The following is a 21,794-nucleotide window of genomic DNA, read 5'->3' on the forward strand; positions in this document are numbered from 1 at the left end:
CTAATGTTATTCACCATATATTTCTGGCTTTCCACCTTCAGAGCATATAATAGGACTGCACTTCCCGGATACCTCTGTGGTTGGGTGGGGTCATGTTACTAGTTCTGGTCAATGAGTTCTGAGCAGAAGAGACAAATGTCACTTCTGGTCTAGAACATTTATAATCAATGCTGGAGCAAGACTCTCCAGAACTTGCTTTCTCTGAAAAAAAAAGAAAAACCCTAGCAATATTATATCTCAGTAAGCTGTTATGAAGAAGGATGAGGAGGAACCTAGTAATCTTCAAAATGTTTGTAGGTCGGTCCACCAGCCTGAGTCCCTTAGGGGCTATAATAAGCAAAAAGCCCTCTGCTGTAAAAGTGTGTACAGGTAGCATGAGCAAAAAATAAGCTTTTGCTCTTTTAAATCACTGCAATTTGGGGTTTGTTTTGTTACTGCAGCATAACCTAACTTACCCTAACCTGTTCAGAAATTGGTATCAGAGTGGATTTGGAACTTAAATGGGCATACTCCCATGTATATCAACATTTAAATAAAGGCTGAGAAGTCCCATAATCAAGAAAACGTAAGTGCAGTAAAAACTCCATGAATTGATGTTGGATGGTTTAATTAAACTTTGGCCAAAATTGATCAAGTATATTTAACTTCTGAAATATGTGTAGGATATTTCTCAAACATATTTGACCTCAGAACTTGGTGACTAAAAAAACCCCACCAATATACATAAAGCTAAGGAAGAAAGCATGTTCACTGAATTACCAAATGATAGCAAATTCAAAAGAATAACTGATATGAAGAATTCCAGAGAAACACGCTTCAAAGACATGTCAACTGACTAAAATTATTGTTGAAGGAAGACATAAATTAGGATTAGGTATAAAGGCCCACCCTTAATCCACATATTACCTAGACAAGAACAGAATGGGGGAGCTTCCCTTTAAGGATAGCTTACGTTAACTATAGGTAGGGTTGACTGGAGCTACAATAGGAATGTAGGCTAACAAGGAAAGTATAAATTCTTAGGCTGCATTAAATTTTTTTCACTCCTAAAATAAAAAACTATTTCATACTAAGGAAATAATATTTATAACATCTGTATGTAAGAATAAATACATAAAGAATAAATAACGAAAAACATACATGGTCTCTGGCTTCATGGACCTCACAGTCTTATGGGAGATGTGGAGTTAAATCAGACATTCTCACAAATGTGAAAATGATACATGTTATAGATGAAAGATGCATAGTTCTTAAGAGCATGCAATAAGAGGATGTGTGACCTGATCAGGGAGGTCAGAAAGCACATCACTTAGAAAGTTACTATCAAGTTGAGAGCCAAAGAATAAGGAAAAATTAATCAAGCCAAGAGGGTAGGGGAAAACATTCCATGCAGAGAGAAGAGCATATGCAAAGGTCCTGCGGCAGGAAGAAGCATAAGTAGTACAAAGAACTAAAAAAGTAACCATAGCAAAATCAAGTAGAACATGAGTGGCCATGACATATGGCTGAAGAGGTAGTTGATAACTGGACCATTGGAGTGTCACAGATTTTAGTTCAAAGAGAAGTGGGAGGGAATGGAGTTGAGGGCGGGTTATGTACAGGAGCAAATCTGTGTTTCAGAACAATCATTCTGGCTACAGAGTGAAGAACAGACTGTAACGGGCAAGAGTGGACAACAGAAGACTAGTAAGGAAACACCTGTTGTGGTCCAGGTATGTGATGACAGGAAGTTGTAAAGAGGAGCTGAGCCGTGGGTGGGAGATTGAAATGGATAATCCTTCTCGGTCCCTTTCAATTCTCAGAGTTCAAGATAGTATATTCCTTTAAATATGTGTGTGTTTACAATGTTCATTGCAACTTTATTTTCAATAGCCAGGACATGGAAGCCACCTAAGTGTCCATCAAAAGATGAATGGATAAAGAAGATGTGGCACATATATACAATGGAATATTACTCAGCCATAAAACAAAATGAAATTGAGTTATTTGTAGTGAGGTGGATAGACCTAGAGTCTGCCATACAGAGTGAAGTAAGTCAGAAAGAGAAAAACAAATACCGTATGCTAACACATATATATGGAATCTGAAAAAAAAAAATGGTTCTGAAGAACCTAGGGGCAGGACAGGAATAAAGACACAGACGTAGAGAATGGACTTGAGGACACGGGGAGGGGGAAGGGTAAGCAGGGACAAAGTGAGAGACTGGCATGGACATATATATACTACCAAACGTAAAATAGATAGCTAGTGGGAAGCAGTCACATAGCACAGGGAGATCAGCTCGGTGCTTTGTGTCCACCTAGAGGGGTGGGATAGGGAGGGTGGGAGGGAGACTCAAGAGGGAGGGTATATGGGGATATATGTATACATATAGCTGATTCACTTTGTTATACAGCAGCAACCAACACACCATTGTAAAGCAATTATACTCCAATAAAGATGTTAAAAAAAAAAGATTCACTAATGGGAGGCAAAAAGGAAAACGTGGGCAACATGTGATCCCTCACACTTTAGTGGAAAATATGGAAATATAGTATGGTCATGCCCTGCATATGTATGAAGTATTGGTGTTTGATAAAAACTTGAATAAAAAATTTAAAAAAATATGTATGTGTGTGTGTGGTGGGTTTTTCTTTTTTTTTTAATGACTGCAAAGTCTCCAATATGCCTCTCGTTGAGAGGTGGGGGTCTAGGTCCCCATCCCTTAGGTGGACTTGAGACTGTTCAACCAATTAGAGTGTGGCAGAAATAATGCCATGTGACTTCTGAGGCTACCATCATAAAAAGCAGCTTTTGCTTGGTCTTTGGAAGGCTCCCCTCCATACCCCTCCCTCACTGTTCCTCCTGGAACCCAGACACCACTCTGTGTTGCAGCCCAAGCCATGTGGAGGGGTCACGTGCAAGTACTCCAGTCAATAGTCCCAGCTGAGCCAAGCTTCCCAGTCATCCCAGCCCAGGCACAAACAGGTGAATGAAAAAGCCTCCAGATAATTCTAGCCCCGAACCATCTGAATCACTGTGGTTGTTTGAGTCCTCCCTATGGAGCCCCCAGACATCAAGAAGCAGAGACAAGCCATCCCCTCTGTGCTCTGTCTAAATTCCTGAAACCATGAGCACAACAAAATGGTTGATGTTTTACAACACTTAGTTAGGGGTGGTATGTTGTGCAGAAATAATAACTGAAACAGTACAGGGCTGTGTCCCTCATTTCTGGGAGTGAGTCTCTATACCCTTGATTAGATTCTCAAAAGGATGCAGAAGCCAAAAAGACAGTTAAGAAGCCTTCACTTCAATGAAAAATACTTCTGCTTTACACATAAGATTTTAGAACTTTGTCTCTGCTAATAAAAATATTTCTGTATTGGACTTCCCTGGTGGCACAGTGGTTAAGAATCCACCTGGCAAGGCGGGAAACACAGGTTCGAGCCCTGGTCCCGGAAGTTCCCACATGCAATGGAGCAACTAAGCCCATGTGTCACAACTACTGAGCCGGCTCACCACAACTACTGAAGCCCGCGCACCTAGAGCCCGTGCTCCCCAACGAGAGAAGTCACCGCAATGGGAAGCTCACGCGCCGCAACGAAGAGTAGCCCCCGCTTGCCATAACTAGAGAAAGCCCGCATGCAGCAACGAAGACCCAATGCAGCCAAAGATAGATAAATAAATAAATAAATAATAAAATTTTAAAATATTTTTGTATTAATTAAAGATGCATCACAGAAAGAAGAAGGGAAGAAATATTTTGAGGAGAAATGAAAGGTAGGTGGTATAGATTAAGAAGAAGGGAAAGTAAATTACGAGAAGTAGGACAAAACCAAATTACAGAGGGCTTAAAACACACTCAAAGGAAGGAAGTGAAGTAGAAGCTTGGTAGAGGTGGTATGTGGGACAGACTAAGACAGCCCCATGACCCCGTCTCTTGGTGGTCATGCCTGTGTGTGACCGCTCTCCTAGAGTATGACCAGAACCTGTGACATGCTTCTCACCAAGAGACTATGGCAAAGGTGACAGACTGTCACCCTCATGATCTTATCTTCTATAAGACTCTATCTTGCTAGCAGACTTGCTCTTCTTGATGGCTTGATGAATTGAGAGGCCATATTGAGAAAGCCTGTGTGGCAAAGAGCTTTCGGTGGCCTCTAGAACTGCAGGTGGTCTCTAGGGACTACAGGTGGCAGCTCTGAGCTGAGGGTGGCCTCCAGCTGACAGCCAGCAAAAAGCCAGGGCCTTCAATCTGGCAACCACAAGGAAGTGAATTCTGCCAACAACCTGGGTGAACTTGGAAGTGGATTCCTCCCCAGCCAAGCCTCTGGATGAGAACACAGCCCAGCTGACACCATGACGGCAGCTTTATTAGACCTTGTACAAAGGACCCAGACAAGCTATACTCAACCTCTTGACCCATGGAAACTGTGAGATCATACATGTGTGCTGTTTTAAGCTGTACAGTTTGTGGTAGTCGACTACACAACAGTTGAAAACTGATATAAGTAGGCAGTAACACGCTGTGGGAGGGTATATGGTGCCGAGGGAATGAAGAAAGAAGAGATGCAGCACGAGGTACCATGGCTGAAGTGTAGCATGAAGGATGGCGAGAAGGTGTACTCAAGACAGCAAAAAAGGAGCACAAATTAATAGGTTTGTTTGGACTATCACGGAGAACATCTGTGAAGTAAAAATTCTAACACAGTACCTGGGACTCAGAGGAAGTTATTTGAAGAGAACACAGCGCTTTGCAAGAGCACAAACAAAGCCGCAGCAGCAAATAGCACCTGACACGTTGGAAAGTTGCTATGAAACAGGGTGTACTCTTCTGTTCAAATCCCATTTTTCAGGGGAAAAAAAAAGCCACACCGTTCTAATCAAATTACTGAATTCTTATTTTTCTCAATGAACTCCCGCTGACTCTCCAATCTCCACTCCCCCATAACTTTCTTCTATTTAGAATAAATGGATTCTTCTTTGCTGAAAATATGGTAACAGTCTTCAAAAAGTGTACAGAAAGCAAAGCTAAGTCCCACACATTACAGAGGGAGATGAAAGACAGTGGTGTTTCCCCGCACAAGCCCCAGGCTGGCTACCCTTTCTGAACGTTTACAAACATCATCCATTCCAGGGACAAGCCAACAATTACCTTCTGTTTGGACAGTGTTTCCCACAAAGGGACTGGTAATCTAACGAACCGTAAAGGGAAGTAGTTTAGATGGTAGAGATTTAAGGAGGCTCTGGATGAAGAAAGACAAGGAGCAAAGATCAACTGATGTTGCAAACGAATGAAAGCAAGCTAGATGAAGACCCTCAAAATAATGAAAAGAAAAGTTAAGTTGAGTCAGCTCTTCCCTTCTTCAGGCAACAAGGATGGGAGGTCATACAAATGCTGCTAAGCAGACAACCGACACACACGCATTTTAAACGAAGCTTATCTGAGCCGGGTTTAAAGAAAACCATGACTCTCAGAGCTTCAGGAAAGTGAGAAGTCACTCCTGTGCAAATATCAGACTTAATAATAAAGGGCACAAGCTTGCACGCACAGGTTAAGTATCAAGTGCTCTGTTGCTTGGCAAGTTTGCAGAGACTCAGGGCAGCTAAACTTAGCCTTCAACAAAAAGAGTCCAGAAACAGATCATGAACATAATGAAACATCAAAAGTTAAGAAAGTGCTTGGCCAGGTTTGGAGGCAGAGTCTGTCACTGACTAATGTCAAAATGGTGAGAACTGGGCTTCCCTGGTGGCGCAGTGGTTGAGAGTCCGCCTGACAATGCAGGGGACGCGGGTTCGTGCCCCAGTCCGGGAGGATCCCACATGCCGCGGAGCGGCTGGGCCCGTGAGCCATGGCCGCTGAGCCTGCGCATCCGGAGCCTGTGCTCCGCAACTGGAGAGGCCACAACATTGAGAGGCCCGCGTACCGCAAAAAAAAAAAAAAAAAAAATGGTGAGAACTACCTCCCTAGTCTCCCCAGACCTCAGAGATCCATGTGGGAACACGGAGATGCATCATGATGGATTGTTCAGGCCTCTGTCTTCCTGAGGCCCCTGGCGCTGCTGCTCGTTTATCATCCTCGGTACCTGTACATAAGACGCAGAGCCGGGCTGCGATGCTGCTGCCTGCACCGGGCACACTTGAACCTCACAGAAACCCTCAGGTACAGCAGACTCCTCTGCTGATGCAGCTTCTCAACCTGAGCCTCTTTCCTCAGTCCCCAGGTCATGGCTGTTTTCAGAGACCCTCTTTTCCAAAGCCCCGAGTCTGCTACTTAAGGAGCGTTCTCATTCAGGTTCACAGGGCCTCTACGCTGCCCTCCCTGGGTTGCTTCCTGGTTTCCTCGAAACCGCTCTTGTAACCCCGCCACAGTCCTTTCCCAAGCAGCGCTGTTCCCTTCTTTGACTGCTGGTGACATGGAGGGGAAGACAGCCTTCCACAAGCCGGCCTAATGGGTGATGAGGCATGGCTGCGTTTCCAACCAAGGTCAAGAAACCATCCGCTTTGTCCCGCTTCCCGCTCACCAGCAGGTTTGCTCCCTGCAGCACTTAAAGGAAAGCAAACCTGATCCCCAACAGCCCTTAAATGTAGGAAACTAAGGCAACCAATTAATAAATATCCCAAACTCTTCTTCCTTGTATGTCAGAGAAAAATAGCTGAGGCTTTCTACCAGGCCCCATAGTCAGACTGTCTGGATTCAAATCCCACTCACTCCTCTATTTGCTTTGTGACCTTGGATGAGTTACTTAACCTCTCTGTGCCTCAGTTTCCTCAGGAGACAATTACAGTCCCTACCGCATGGCACCCACAGTACCACAAAATTGTTTTAAGGATTAAAATGAGGTGATACATGTCAAGTCCTTAGAACACTGCCTGGTACTAGTGCTCCTATACTGCTAGCTAGTATTGTTATTGTTATTTTATTACCTGTTGAGCCCAGAGTAGACATGGAAGTACTCAGAAGCCTCCTCAGAGGATCTGGATACCAGTCAGAACTTAGAAATGCCTGCAGATCATGCGCTGTCACAATCCCACACATCTGTGGAACCCGTTCCAGTTTGCACAGTATTGTCATACCCTCAACCCACCTTGTTCCTTACAGTTCCTGTGAGGTACAAGATAAAGGTTATTATCCCCCTTTTACAGGTGAAGAAACCAGGGTTCGGGGAGATCAAGTGCTGGCTTGGCCAAGGTCACCTTGAGAGTTACCCTATAGCCAAGTATGACTCGACCCCTTTGACCTCAGATCCAAGGCTCTCTGTTCCACATGAGGAGTAGGTCTTGCTCCATCTCCAGGTCTGGGGTGGGCTCCATCCTCCAGCCCACATAGTAGCTGTCCGCCTCTCTTGAGTTTGATGATGAGTCTCTCTCCTTGGTGCTGCTTTGACAGACATTACTGGAACACAGCTCTAAATCACCAAGACCTGTCAGACTTCGATTCCCAGAAGGTCAGAAGAGATGGATTAAGCATCACTGCTATGCTGAAGCATCCACCCAACACCCCAGACCCCACAGGCCTGAAGTTTGGCGCCTGCGATGTTTATGCCTAAGATGATTTCTCCTGGGGCTTTTAAAAACGAAATGCACCAGTTAATAGAATCAAATTGCCATTCCTTGAAGTGATGTCAGCAAACAGAAAGTTCTGCTTACTACTTCGACAGAAGCATTTTAACTTTCAAAGCTCTTTCACAGCTGTTTTCTTTTTCTTTTTTTTTCACATATTACAATTTTTAAAAATTAATTAATTTATTTAATATTTATTTTTGGCTGTGTTGGCTCTTCGTTTCCGTGCGAGGGCTTTCTCCAGTTGTGGCGAGCGGGGGCCACTCTTCATCGCGGTGCGCGGGCCTCTCACTATCGTGGCCTCTCCCGTCGCGGAGCACGGGCTCCAGACGCGCGGGCTCCAGACGCGCAGGCTCAGTAGTTGTGGCTCATGGACCTAGCCGCTCCGCGGCACGTGGGATCTTCCCTCACGAGCCCGTGTCCCCTGCATTGGCAGGCGGATTCCTAACCACTGCGTCACCAGGGAAGCCCCTGTTTTCTTTTTTAAAAAAAGTTTATTGCTTTCAAATTCTTTGTGAAACAGGCTTAAAAGTAAAGTTGATCTTCCCCCTTTATAACAGTAATAAATTTCATTTTCAGTTTTTTTTTAAACCTTGGCATATGTGATCATTACAGAAAATTCAGAAAAGATGGAAAAGTAGAAAGAAAAGAAAAATAACCCCGTGCTGCCCTCAGCCCTCTCCATGTGCATGTCCAGCTACACCAAGAAAACTAGGATTCATACTGTGGTGACTTGTACTTCAGGACTTTATTCTTGGGAAAGTTTGGGTTAGCTTGCTTTTCAGAGTGGTGATCACACTGCACATACAAATTTGCACCTACTTCTTGTCTTTTAACATTATATTAAGGCATTTTTCCATCTTGGATAAGGCTGTATATTATTTTCACTAAGATGGGGTATATAATTTGTTTAACCATCCCCTAACGGTTAGGATACAGGTTTCTTATAAATTTTCAGTATTATAAATAATGGCCTCATCTCCTTCCAATTCTGTCATCAAAATCCATATGTGGCAGATGGGACAGATACAATGACCTCCTCTTATGGACTAGGACACTAGGACACAGAAGATCATCTGCATCGAGAGAAGTAAACCAATGGGACTTGGAGTTTCTCTCCTACCCCTATGCCCTGGCATCCTTCTGAGCTTTCGGATAGGGTCATTTATAAATTTAAAACTTCATGATGGCCTAACTCAATGATAGAAGACACAATTAACCACCAGTAACTGACCTTCACAACTAGGGCAATCCTACTGGCAAACCTTTCCAAATTTCGTATTAATTTTTACTATTTCATTCTAATGGCCTTAAGGGGAGTTGAGACCATTTAAATCCATTAGGCAAGATACTGAAGATCTAGGAAGTTCTGTACCTAGAGAAAAGCAGTAACAGGAGCTTAGAGAGTCGAGCAAAAAGACAACAATATTACTAGTCTTCCCCCATGTTGAAAGGTTTAAATGTAAACCACTCCTAAGTGATAGTCCCGTAATTAAGATGGCACTGTTCCCACAACTCTTTATTTTTAGCTCTATTAGAGTACTTCCCTTCTGCTTAGTATTACAGCCAGTTATCTCCCTTATTTGCTCAATCACTTAACATTTATTCCACAAATACATATTGAATGCTTTATCTGATTGTCGCTGTTTTACAAAGATTGACAAACTGTAGGGCTTCCCTGGTGGCGCAGTGGAGAACAATCTGCCTGCCAGTGCAGGGGACACGGGTTCGAGCCCTGGTCTGGGAAGATCCCACATGCCGCGGAGCAACTAAGCCCGTGCGCCACAACTACTGATTCTGCGCTCTAGAGCCCGCGAGCCACAACTACTGAAGCCCGTGCTCCATCTGCAACAAGAGAAGCCACCACAATGAGAAGCCAGCGCACGGCAATGAAGAGTAGCCCCCGCTCACCACAACTAGAGAAAGCCCGCGTGCAGCAACAAATACCCAACGCAGCCAAAAATAATAATAAAATTTTTAAAAAAATTTTTAAAAAACCCCAAAACTGTGATCTCACTGGGAAGGTGGTCAAAGGTCACGGTTTAGTGTGTGGGACCTGGGGACAGAGCAGCTGATGGCCTTGTTCCAGCTGTGTAAATTTAGGCAAGTTAGTACCTCTCTATGCCTGTTTCCTTCTTTCTAAGATGAGGATGGTAGGAATTGCTGTCTCACAGGCTGTTTTGAGGCTTAAGCGCGTTAATCCATGTAGGGTATCTGAAACATAACCTGGTATGCGGTTAGCAATCAAAATGTTACTTGTTTTCCATTTGGTAGTGTATATATGTCCATGCCACTCTCTCACTTCATCCCAGCTTACCCTTCCCCCTCCCTGTGTCCTCAAGTCCATTCTCTATGTCTGCGTCTTTATTCCTGTCCTGCCCCTTGTTATAAAGCATAAACTAACACACCATTGTAAAGCAATTATACTCCAATAAAGATGTTAAAAAAATGTTACTTTTTATGATTATCATCAAGGGGCACAAAATCCAACTGAGAGGTTTCAGAGACATATCTTTTTTCTAAACTATGATAAAAATAAATTCTTATACTCCCACTTTTGAGAGGGTAAACTTATTCTATCTTCTCAGGAACAGTTCTCTTTCCTTACAATGAATCCCTCTTCCCCAGCCGTAATTCTCCAATGAGTACCTGAATAATCCATCTGGCTTTCTTAGGCATTAGTAAGATTCACAGAGCTTCTGCATTGGATTTCTCCCCTGAAGTCTGCTTATTTCCACAGTCAAGAATGTGGTTTTGAAGACGATTTATTCAGCATAGTTGCCAAGTGAACACTTTCCCAATAAGATTCTTTACAAATCTAACTACAACTATCGCTGAGACGCTGAGAGAAGAAAGCAGAGACAGAACAAGAGCTTCTCACATATTTATCTCCAATTTTAAAATTAATGTATTTATTAATATTTATTTACTTATTACATGAGAAAAATTTTGATAACCAAAATTAAACCAGATATGAAAAACCTAAACAAATTAATACACACAAAAAAAGAGCCACTACTAAAAAAGACACCAGAATGAGATATATTCAGCTGAGAGCTATCTAACTTTAAAAGAAATAGGTAATTCTAATGTTATCAAACTAATTCAGGCCTTTGAAATATATGAAAACGTCCCCAATTTGTTTTATGAAACCAGTACTGCTTTGACACCCAAATCCAGTATGGATGTATTAAACAAATAAGCAATGATCAAAATATGTAAGTGAATACAGGGCAGCCAAGCAAAAATGTGTGTATGTAGGGGGCGGGAAAAGACAGCAGTGAAAAATAGAAATCTATGTACACGCCAAGATACATTTGTGCAGTTATATAAAAACTATGTATGTGTATATAATAATAAATTATGTATTGCATAAATTATCAATTAATAAATAATTAAAATTTTATAAGGTTTGTGACAGTCAACACAAACACACACACAAGTGCATGCACAAAACATCCATACACACAAAAGGAGAATGTACAACTTTCCACTGCATTTAAAGACCAATCAGTATGACCCTAGGCCCAACTCTGGACTCAGTGTGTGCTACCTCAACTCTGTACCATTTGCATTGCTGTTCATGTTCCTTCTCATTCATCTTGTATCTCACAGGATTTTTTTTATATTGATAAGAAAATAATCCTACGGACATCCAGACAACCTGACATTCTTAAAACTGAGAAGAAGGAAAGACAACCAGGTCCCAACATCTGTTCCAATAAATACTGGTCCCATGCAATGATTTGAGGGAAAAGAAGTTCTGTATTCAAAACAGTTCAGGAAATTTCTTGTGGGAGATTCACAGTGCAAACAAATACACTAAAGACTCTGAAAAGTGTGCGATAAACAAAAGATCTATTTCATCTAGAAAATACTCAAGCTGGTTGACTGTAGGACTTTTTCTTCTTCTTTTTTGCTTGATACCACTTAATATTCCAACTGAAGAACACTTTGGAATTCTAGCTTAGATCACTGCAGAATTTAAAGTTGTTGCCCTCGAGCAATTTCAGACACACAGAAAAACTAAAGAAGCACTGATGGGTGGACTGAATCCATTAAAGAATCAGAAAACATGCTCTTGGTCATTATATAGCTGACAAATTCTGCTCCTGTTTGCTTGTTTCCCGGTATACCTTATCAGACTTATTCATGAACTCTTCTACTGATGCACGTCACTGAGATAACACAAGGGTAACCACTAGGAAACCTGTAAAGTACTATCACTAATGTAAAGGACCACCATTATTATACTGATGGGCTCTAATGCGTTCTTGGGGCATTAAGTTAATTTAATTTAGGTAAAATAATAATATCAATAACTTGACTGTTTTCCCCCCTGACTGGAGACACACAAAAAAAGTGCTCTACTGGAAAAGGTTGTGTGATGCTTCATGGATACTGATGATTTTCTTACAAGTAGACACTAAAAACCTGCAAGTATCTATGTGGAGACCAAAGACGCAGAATAAGTAGCCAATATTAATTCAAATATTATTACTGACTCTTAATTCATATTCACTGGTGACTGATGTAGGCATATGCTTTATTACAGAAGTCTAACTTCATTAATATGAATATCACTATTTCAGGATTTATTAATTCAGATTCTTGTAGGAAGAAATTATTGATCAACTCTATAAGGACTGAATAATGATCAAACCGATTACCTCTAAGGTAAAAAAGAAAATATTTATTCTAAGTAAATAATTTTCAAACCCTTTAGAAGCACCAAAACTCAATAAGATAGCCAATATGTTCATAGCAATTTCCATTTATAGTTTGTATTATTTTTTATTAATTTTTACTGGAGTATAGTTGCTTTACAATGTTGTGTTAGTTCATTTATAGTTTATTTGCCTTTAGTGTTTACACATGTGGTCCTAGCAAGATAGCATTTATTTTATTTTATTTTTTTAACATCTTTGAGTATAACTGTTTTACAATAGTGTGTTAGTTTCTCCTTTACAACAAAGTGAATCAGTTATACATATACATATGTTCCCATATCTTTTCCCTCTTGCATCACCCTCCCTCCCACCCTCCCTATCCCACCCCTCTAGATGGTCACAAAGCACAGAGGTGAACTCCCTGTGCTATGCGGCAGCTTCCCACTTGCTATCTAATTTACATTTCGTAGTGTGTATATGTCCCTGCCACTCTCTCACATCGTCACCGCTTACCCTTCCCCCTCCCCATATCCTCAAGTCCATGCTCTAGTAGGTCTGTGTTTTATTCCCGTCCTACCACTAATCTCTTCATGACATTTTTTTTTCTTAGATTCCATATACTGTGATTAAAAATCTTCCAACAAACAAAAGCCCAGGACCAGATGGCTTCACAGGTGAATTCTATCAGACATTTAGAGAAGAGCTAACACCTATCCTTCTCAAACTCTTCCAAAAGATAGCAGAGGGAGGAACACTCCCAAACTCATTCTATGAGGCCACCATCACCCTGATACCAAAACCAGACAAAGACATCACAAAGAAAGAAAACTACAGGCCAATATCACTGATGAACATAGATGCAAAAATCCTCAACAAAATACTAGCAAACAGAATCCAACAGCACATTAAAAGGATCATACACCATGATCAAGTGGGATTTATCCCAGGGATGCAAGGATTCTTCAATATACGCAAATCAATCAACGTGATACACCATATCAACAAACTGAAGGAGAAAAACCATATGATTATCTCAATAGATGCAGAGAAAGCTTTTGACAAAATTCAACACCCATTTATGATAAAAACCCTGCAGAAAGTAGGCATAGAGGGAACTTTCCTCAACATAATAAAGGCCATATATGACAAACCCACAGCCAGCATTGTTCTCAATGGTGAAAAACTGAAACCATTTCCACTAAGATCAGGAACAAGACAAGGTTGCCCACTCTCACCACTATTATTCAACCTAGTTTTAGAAGTTCTAGCCACAGCAATCAGATAGCATTTATTTTTAAAGAATTCTATAAATTAGACATTTCTGAGACTACATTTTCCCTCATTTGGTATAAAATAATAAGATCTATCTATATTAAGTTTAAGTTTATTCCATTCAACAGAATTTCCATTTCTCTCTCCCAATACCTTGGCTTACCTAGTATTAACCAGAATCATTAGACATGATTTTTCAGTATTGGCAATGGATTTTCCTTTATCTTTCCAGTCTCCTCCAGGCCAATCTGTGACTAGCAACAGAGTCTGGCCAGAACTAGGATTGCCCACAAGAGGCAACCAGAATGCTGGTACTCTCTGCACCTGGCCTATCCAACACAGTTCCCACTCGGGTCCAGAAGAAGCCTAGGAATGACTGACTACACACCATCTGGTGGGACCAGGGGGGAGATGCTGTGTGTTCCTGCCGAACTGCCACCTAGTATCAATATAAAGCTTCTTGAAGTTAAAAACATACACTATTATCTGCAAAATAGATAACATACAATTCCCTCTTCTACCCTGAATTGTTAATACTATTATTTTCACAGTAAATAACTGTTAGAACCATTACCAGCGAAATAGTAGCATGTTTTGTTCACTCTTTACAAATACCAAGAGAAATTAAATGTTTCTTGTGGCACACTGGTTGGGTTGTTAATTACATGTAAGTGATCCTGAAATCCTGGCTCTTTTCAAAAATAGAAATAATCAATGACAAATATATGTCATATAGAAATCAACATCTCTATTATACAGACTTCATTAAAATCTATGTTCTCTCAAACTACACTGAAATATTGAATAATTTAGTCCTAAATCTATTTCAGAAGGTTGAATTTGTTGGCTAAGTTGTTTTCATGGTAGTGATACACAACTTTATTCAGAATTCTGAAATTTTAACTAGTTATTTTTCATGCCAACCTACATCAGGTAGTTCCCATTTTCAAAACATCCAGTCTACATAAGAATGAATTCCCCAAGAAAAAGTGCTACATGTGAAAATATGTAAATTAAATCAGTACTGGAAGAACTACTGGGAAAAAAAGAAATGTAATAAAGGTAAAGATTATTTAATAGCTTTAATTGCAACTTTAGAGCATTTTAATAGTGCTGAACATTGAAAGTGACTTTATAATATCAAAACAAGTAGGAAGTAAAAGAATAACTTTATGCTCTGAATCTGAAAGTCAGAGAATGCTGCAGCTCCTGGGCTTACTTACAGCCACTATATTAAGGACAAATAGCCAATTTTGCTTGAAAAGCAATTAACAGATTAACACAAAGTAGTCTCCAATATGTACCTGGCTCTGCTGTGATTTTATCTATTTCAATCAACTCAAAGATAAAATTAATGTATGATAAAGATCTTACTCCAGGGGAGTAATAGAAACATCACACATGGGCCAGGGCATCTGGATTCTGACCATATGGTTCTCCTACCTTCTCCCACTTAGATGTGAAGCAAATTACTTTGTCTGATTGGGTCCTAGGTTCTTCCTCTGTAACATGAGAGGGTAAAACTGATCATCTAGAAGAGACCATTAATTATGGCATGATTTAATCTAGGAAATTATTTTTTAAATAATTTTATCATCCTAGATATGTATTAATCTTGCCCCCAAACAAACAAAAATTTGTTATGTCTTTTAGGTCTCTTTTAATCTCCAGGTTCTGCCCTCCATTCCTTTTGTGACCTTACAATGTGTCACCTTGAACCTGTAGAGTTCCCACAGTCTGAACTGGGTCAGCACCTACTCACGGTGCAATTCAGCATATACCTCTGTCCTCTGAAGTTCCTGCAAATGACAGGTGCCTCCAGAAATGAAAGCATTTAAGTCCTCACTGTTATTACCTTATAATATTTTTAAATGGGAAGTACATAACAACAACAGAAAAGCATTTAAATGCAGTCTTTATGGACTGTAACCCCACTCTTCCTCATTCACCTAGAGCACTACCCCTTTCCAAGGAGGAATAAAGTGGTACAGCCAGATTCTCTACCAACAGCAAGGATTCTTTTTACTAGGAAGCCAGCGCTAGACTCCTATGCATTAGAGATAGGCGTTTTCTCCCAGCTCCAATGCATTGGAGACAGGCATTTTCTCCCAGGTCTGGTCTTCTTTGGAAAAGTTTCCTTTCATTCCTCTACTTACAGTCGGTCTCCTTTCTAGACCTACAGCGCCCCCACCTCAAGGCCGTTACATAAGGTGGTCCTAACCCTAACCACATGGAAGCGGCCACCAGTCATTATTCTAAGGAGGCAGGCTTTCAGCAGAAATAATTGAAATATGCTACCTTAGAAGTTTAAACCCGTCTCTCCTGGGGAAATGAACTCCAGAAGGCGACTTAAAAAAACAGCATCCAGCAGGAAAGGCAGAAAGGGAGAGAGAGATGTTTCCTGGCATTGTCGTCGAGGAAACAATTCTGCCACCAGCCATTACAGCTGCATTATCTACAAAAATGAGTGTTCTGTAGGCAGAGCAGATGTTCCAAAGCTGTTTCATTTGTAAATATAGATGAGAAATATGAATTGAAGATGTGACCTCACTCAATATCGTATTTGAGGGTAACAGCAATTAGAAACATTGAATATAATTTGAGCTGAGAATGCAAGGATCTTTTTTCAGTGCAAATATAACTGCAGAAAACATATTTTCAAGACGTAAAATAACGCTCACTGTTGCCTTCCACCACACAGTTGCAAAGTGAGACAGTCTAATTCTGAGGCTCTCAGACAAATGTGGCCGATTCCACATCTTTGCTAAAAGAACTGTCAATTTTTCAGCCATAGGAGAAATTAAAGGTTGAGCTGGATGGATTGGATTGAATGAATATTAGGAAGAAAAGGGCAGAAGAGGGCATTTATTTTTTTTTCAAAGTTTCAGGAAATTAGGAATAATGACTTCACATATCCCATCCCTCTAAGGAAGGTAAAAGGAAGAAAAATTGGTAAACATCTGAGCCTTGATTTCTTGCTTTAGAGATGTCTAATCGGTCACATCTCAAAGGTGGGTTGCCTCCAACTGATTGGTAGTGGCTGCCCAGACTGCTGTGAAGGATTCTAAGCACAGTTCTGGATCAGCAGGGAAGCATGCTGGAATCTATGAGTAACGTCTGCCACAGATGCCATATTTGCACAATGGTAGCGTTAGCAGACAGATAGATATTTAGCAGCCTGGACAACGTGATCTCTACGATTTCTTCCAGCATCTAGCATAGCTCCATTCATTTTCAGAAGATGAAACCAGGGCCAAGGGTGGTTAAGTGACTTGGCCAAGGTCTAGCTCTGGGCAAGTCTGAATTAGAGGCTGGTCTTGGATTCCCAATGACCGTGTGCTTTCTATCACCAGATGCATCATGTTACTTTCCTGAAGCATCAACTAAGAGAGAGGGGAGAGAAAATGAACTGAGTAGAAGTAAAGAGAGGAAGTTTAAAACTGATTGCAGGACCAAATGAAAGAAAGGAAAAGATCAGCAAGATTAATAGGGATGGGTCACAGGATAGACATGACTTCCAGGCTACAGGGGGTATGCAAATTAGCTGTTTCCACACCTAGTGAGTCCAAGATACTGACAATTTCCTCCTCACCACTCACCTGAGAGAACCTACTTGTATCACCTCCCCTGCTCCATCCCTGAGCATCAGCTCTTATAGCCCCATCTGAGCAGATCTCTGGTCATGTGGTCCCAGATGCTTGCACCTGGAATGGATAACTGGTCAGAGCTGGGCTAACTGAACTGTTGCCTCAGAATCTGAAACTGGGACCTGGAGACCATTGTCATTCTGTGTTGGGTGTTTGACTAGGGAAGTGATACAGAACAGGAAGCCATGTCTGGCACACATACGTGCCAAAACAGAGAATGCTGGTTTTAAGAGAGAGAGAGAGAAATGAAACAGATGCAAGGAGCTGCACGGGCAAGAGACCGTGTAATCTTAAGAGGACACAGTTAGATTAGCTGCTGTGGTTCCACATTCTTCGGGGACTCAGCTGGATTCCAGACCACTGTGTTCTGTGACATACCCTTGCATGATTCCCAAAATATAAGACTTTTTTGCTTCAACTAGCTCAGGTGGCTTCTGTTCTTTGCAAGCAAATATGACCTCAGCCAAGTCCACCTAACCCTGGTTGGTTTCCATTTTCTATGAACACAGTGACAGCTGTGGAGAGGAGGAGATGAGAAATAGTATCCTTTTCCAGGTCAAATGTTCTCAGAAAATCCAACATAATATGGTAACCTTTGCAATAACGTACTGACTTTTATCCACCAAGTAAGGCACTAAGGCAATAAATCAAATTAAACAAGATATCAGCTACTTAAAATCTATTTTGATGGTTAGCTTTTCAAACGGATGTGAAACAAGTGTATGTCATTTATTTATTACCAGGCATTTCTGCACAACAATCCTAGAGTTTTCAGGCTGCAAAGTCCTGAAAACATGGCACCCGTTTGCTAGTCACAAGTTACTAAAAATCCCAGATGGTAAAGCCTTTAAAATCGACTGTGGGAAAACGCAGTGTCTGTCTCCTAAGCAAGATTCTGGGGCTGTAAAATTGGCCGGTGGCATATGAAGAGTTCATAAAACTATGATTAAATAAAGTGCCAGTGAGAGCTTAGGCAAAGCCTGCTGAAAGACTGCTCCGAAGCCTCCTTGTAGGAAAGCAAAGTGATATAAAGTAGGGAGAGATAAACTCTTTTTAAAAGACAATTCACTTTTGCAAGGATTGGGTTTTCACTGAAGTCCTCCAAATCTGGTACAGAAAATGGGAAGGTGGAGGGAAGATCCTGTTGAGATGTCCCCATGGCCAGCATCAGGCAGTGTAGACCTGTAAAAGTCATGTGATTTGCAAAGCATTGATCAGTGTGCGGTTTTCACCACACATTCTGGGAAACGAATGCTCCAGACCAAAATTTTCATTATCTCTGAATTTTTTAGTGATTTTGCATAAAATACTACTCTATTTTTGCTAAGTTTATTCTTCCTCTAGTTGACTCCAAGACCACGTGTAACATTTAACCTCTAAAAAGATAAACCTCTGGAGCTTTTCCCGGTTGTCAACCTTGAACTCACACAGATGCCTCAAAAGAGGTACCTGGAACGGCGAGGAGCAGCTGTGCAGCTCACGCTGCAACACAAACCAAACTCTCCAAGCGAGCGACCTTTGTACCTGGAGCAAAGAGAGCTATAACTGCATCTGCCTTTGCCATTTACCTTCTTGGGCCTTGGACCTGTCCAGATGCCTTAGGTTGGGATATGAATAAAATACTATGGAATGATCAAAGCAGTCTTGATTTTCATTTTCAGACGGTAGAGAGTCTGGTACGAGATAAATGACCAATAAACAGTCATTATTCTGTCCAGCCGCAGAAGGCACCATTTGGAGTTCTGTCCAGTGCACAGCCCCTGTGCCAGCAAGTGCCCTCTCCTGAAAACACGAAGCTGGTTTGCTATCATCCCCTATTGCCGACTGGGCCAAGAGTGGACACCTGCCCCAGGGGGAGCTAACTGTACCTGACCTTGCAGCTTGATAGCTGTCCCTGGGCCATGGAGAGCTTCAGTAAGGTGTTGTGGGGGTGGGCACTAGACTCCATGCTGCCCTTTCAGGTTGGCTATTTGTATTGAATACCATGGGCCCAGAGAAAGTTTTCTGATAAACGTTGAGAGGACCAGAGAGAAGCAGAAATGAGAGAACAGGGGCGGTGGGACAAGAAACAGAGAGAGAGAGAGAGGCAGAGACAGACAATAGAAACAGAGATGGCTGGCCCTGTATCTGCTGGTTCTTCTCTCACCAAGCCCGGTGTTACTCTCTCTTCTGGGGTTCCTTGATGTACCCCTGCAGCCTTCCAACAAAATCCCCATCTCTGGTTCAGCTAGTGTGAGTGTTACCAGCACCCAAAGACTCCGACCATCCCAACCTTCTGTACATTTGTAATCCACCTCCACCCCAACCCCTGTGAGAAAAACTGTCAATCCCTCCATAAGAATCTAGGTCACCAGGGGATTTTCTATTGAGTTGGAAAATATTTGATTTACTTTCACTTTACCCCGTTTTTGGAGTCTATTTGTGAACAGTTCAGTACAGTCACAAACACCATATAACATCTGAAATTCATTTTTTCTTAAAGACACTTGATGAATTTGACTATAAATTTAGAGGAAAGCTCCCCAGCTGACACTTTTGGCCACCATGTAGGGGAGGCCTGGGAGAAAGCGCTGCTGACAGTCTCTGTCTCTGTGTCCTGGTGTCAATTGCACCACATACATCATCAAGCGTGCAGTGGGGGAAGGGGGCTGGAGCCAATGTGACACTGACAAAGGTGAACTGAGCTCAGATTTCTCAACCCTGTGCAATTTTTCTCTTAGCTTTCTTTTTTCTCTTCAGTCTCGGTGGATATGAACATGAGCCTTGGAACCTGACAGACCCAGATAAAAATCCCAGCACTACACTTGTTGTGTGACTTTGGGCAAGTCGCTTTACTTCTCTCTGCCTCGATTTTCTCACCTATGAAATACCTTCCTTACATGGCTGATGTGAGGACTAAAGGAGACATGGCATTAAAAGAGTTTAGAATAGTGCCGAGTACAATACATAGTAACCATCAGCAATATTTCATTATCCTTTGCAAATGACGTGACCAGGTGACTTAAGTTCTCACCAGTGGAATGTGAACAAAAGTAATATTCTATTTCTTACAAAGAAAATGCTGTCCCTCCATTCTTTCATACTCTCCCTTTGGGTTGGAACATAACATATGTAACTGGTAAGCCAGCTTGTACTGTATGAACAAGGGACACACCTTAGGACATGACTAAGGAGAAAGAGAAAAGCACCTGAATCCTTGGATGGCTTCATGAGGTAGAACCACCTCCTTGCCTTACACCTCCTTTCCTTGGGATTGTTATAAAACAGAAATAAACTAGATTGCCTGAAAAAAATGTGACTATTATATATTAATCGTTACCACCACTGCGGTATTAAAAGGTAAATATTTTAAGAAAATGATGGCCAAATTAAAAGTCTAATTGTGTGTATTTAAAAAATGAGTCCGCTGTACCATAATTATTTTCTTTTTTTTTCATAAATTAATTTATTTTTGGCTGAGTTGGGTCTTTGTTGCTGCGCACGGGCTTTCTCTAGTTGCTGTGAGCGGGGGCCACTCTTCCTTGTGGTGCATAGGCTTCTCACTGCGGTGGCTTGTCTTGATGCGAAGCACAGGCTCCAGGCACACAGGCTTCAGTACTTGTGGCTCGCGGGCTCTAGAGCGCAGGCTCAGTAGTTGTGGCGCACAGGCTTAGTTGCTCCGCGGCACGTGAGATCTCCCCGGACCAGGGCTCGAACCCGTGTCCCCTGCATTGGCAGGCGGATTCTTAACCACTGTGCCACCAGGGAAGCCCCACAATTATTTTCTATGTCCATTAAATTGTCATTCTGAGAAAAATATTGGGATATCTATACTTGTTACCTTGTCTATTTTGAAACTATAAATTTGATCATCTTTTAATGAAGATTTCTCACAATAATATAATCAACAAAATAAATAATCTAGCCACTGGAATTTTACCTGATCATGTGTAATGTTAAAATCAGAATACTCTGAGTTAGTCATACACTTACAGCAGTACATTATCAAGATGATCCAAGAGAAATGGTTAACAAGCTTGTGAAAAAGACCTCAGGCAAATTTCTTCCTTAGAAGAAGCTCTCTAGATAAATTATCACTCTCAACCTAATACTAGCTAACATTTATTGCATACATATTCACCACATGCCAGGCTGGGCTGAGCCTTTCAGATGCATTAATCCATTCAATCCTCACACCAATGCTAAGGTAGATACTCTTAGTACCCCCAACTTAACGTGGAAAAGCTGAAGCTCAGAGAGCTGAGGTTATTAACCCAAGCTGGAGAGGGTAACAAGGCATTTGAACTTGTGCAGTCAGACTCCAGAGCCTATATCCTTGACATATGTCATCCATGCAAGGAGATTCCACCCACAGGCTCTAGAGAACACTCCAACCCCAGCGTGTATTTGGGACTTAGATTTTACAGTCATCCATCCTGAGTGCCACAGCTTTGCATTTTGTGGGATGGATGACCAGATAACTCAGATTCACCTGGGCCACCATGAATTGCAACGTTGTGATGGAAGTATGCTCCTAGTGCTTCGTAACATTGCATGACTGATTCCCTGATTAACAATGACTCCTTCGATTGTCTCTTCCAATGTCATCTAGTTGGAAATTCTGTTCCTTTCTGAAAAGAAATTAATTCTACTGAAGGCCAGCAATGTATGGATACTCGACATA

The 21,794-nt window shown here is 41.5% G+C and overlaps 1 protein-coding gene across 3 annotated transcripts in view; it reads right to left on the bottom strand.

Moving 5' to 3' along the window:
• KIAA1549L (KIAA1549 like) overlaps window positions 1-21,794 on the bottom strand; it is a 295,434-nt gene that overhangs the window by 138,931 nt on the left and 134,709 nt on the right. The gene's annotated exons all lie outside the window — the stretch shown is intronic.

The sequence above is a fragment of the Kogia breviceps genome, chromosome 7 (assembly GCF_026419965.1).
Source record: "Kogia breviceps isolate mKogBre1 chromosome 7, mKogBre1 haplotype 1, whole genome shotgun sequence".
Classification (NCBI taxonomy): domain Eukaryota; kingdom Metazoa; phylum Chordata; class Mammalia; order Artiodactyla; family Physeteridae; genus Kogia; species Kogia breviceps.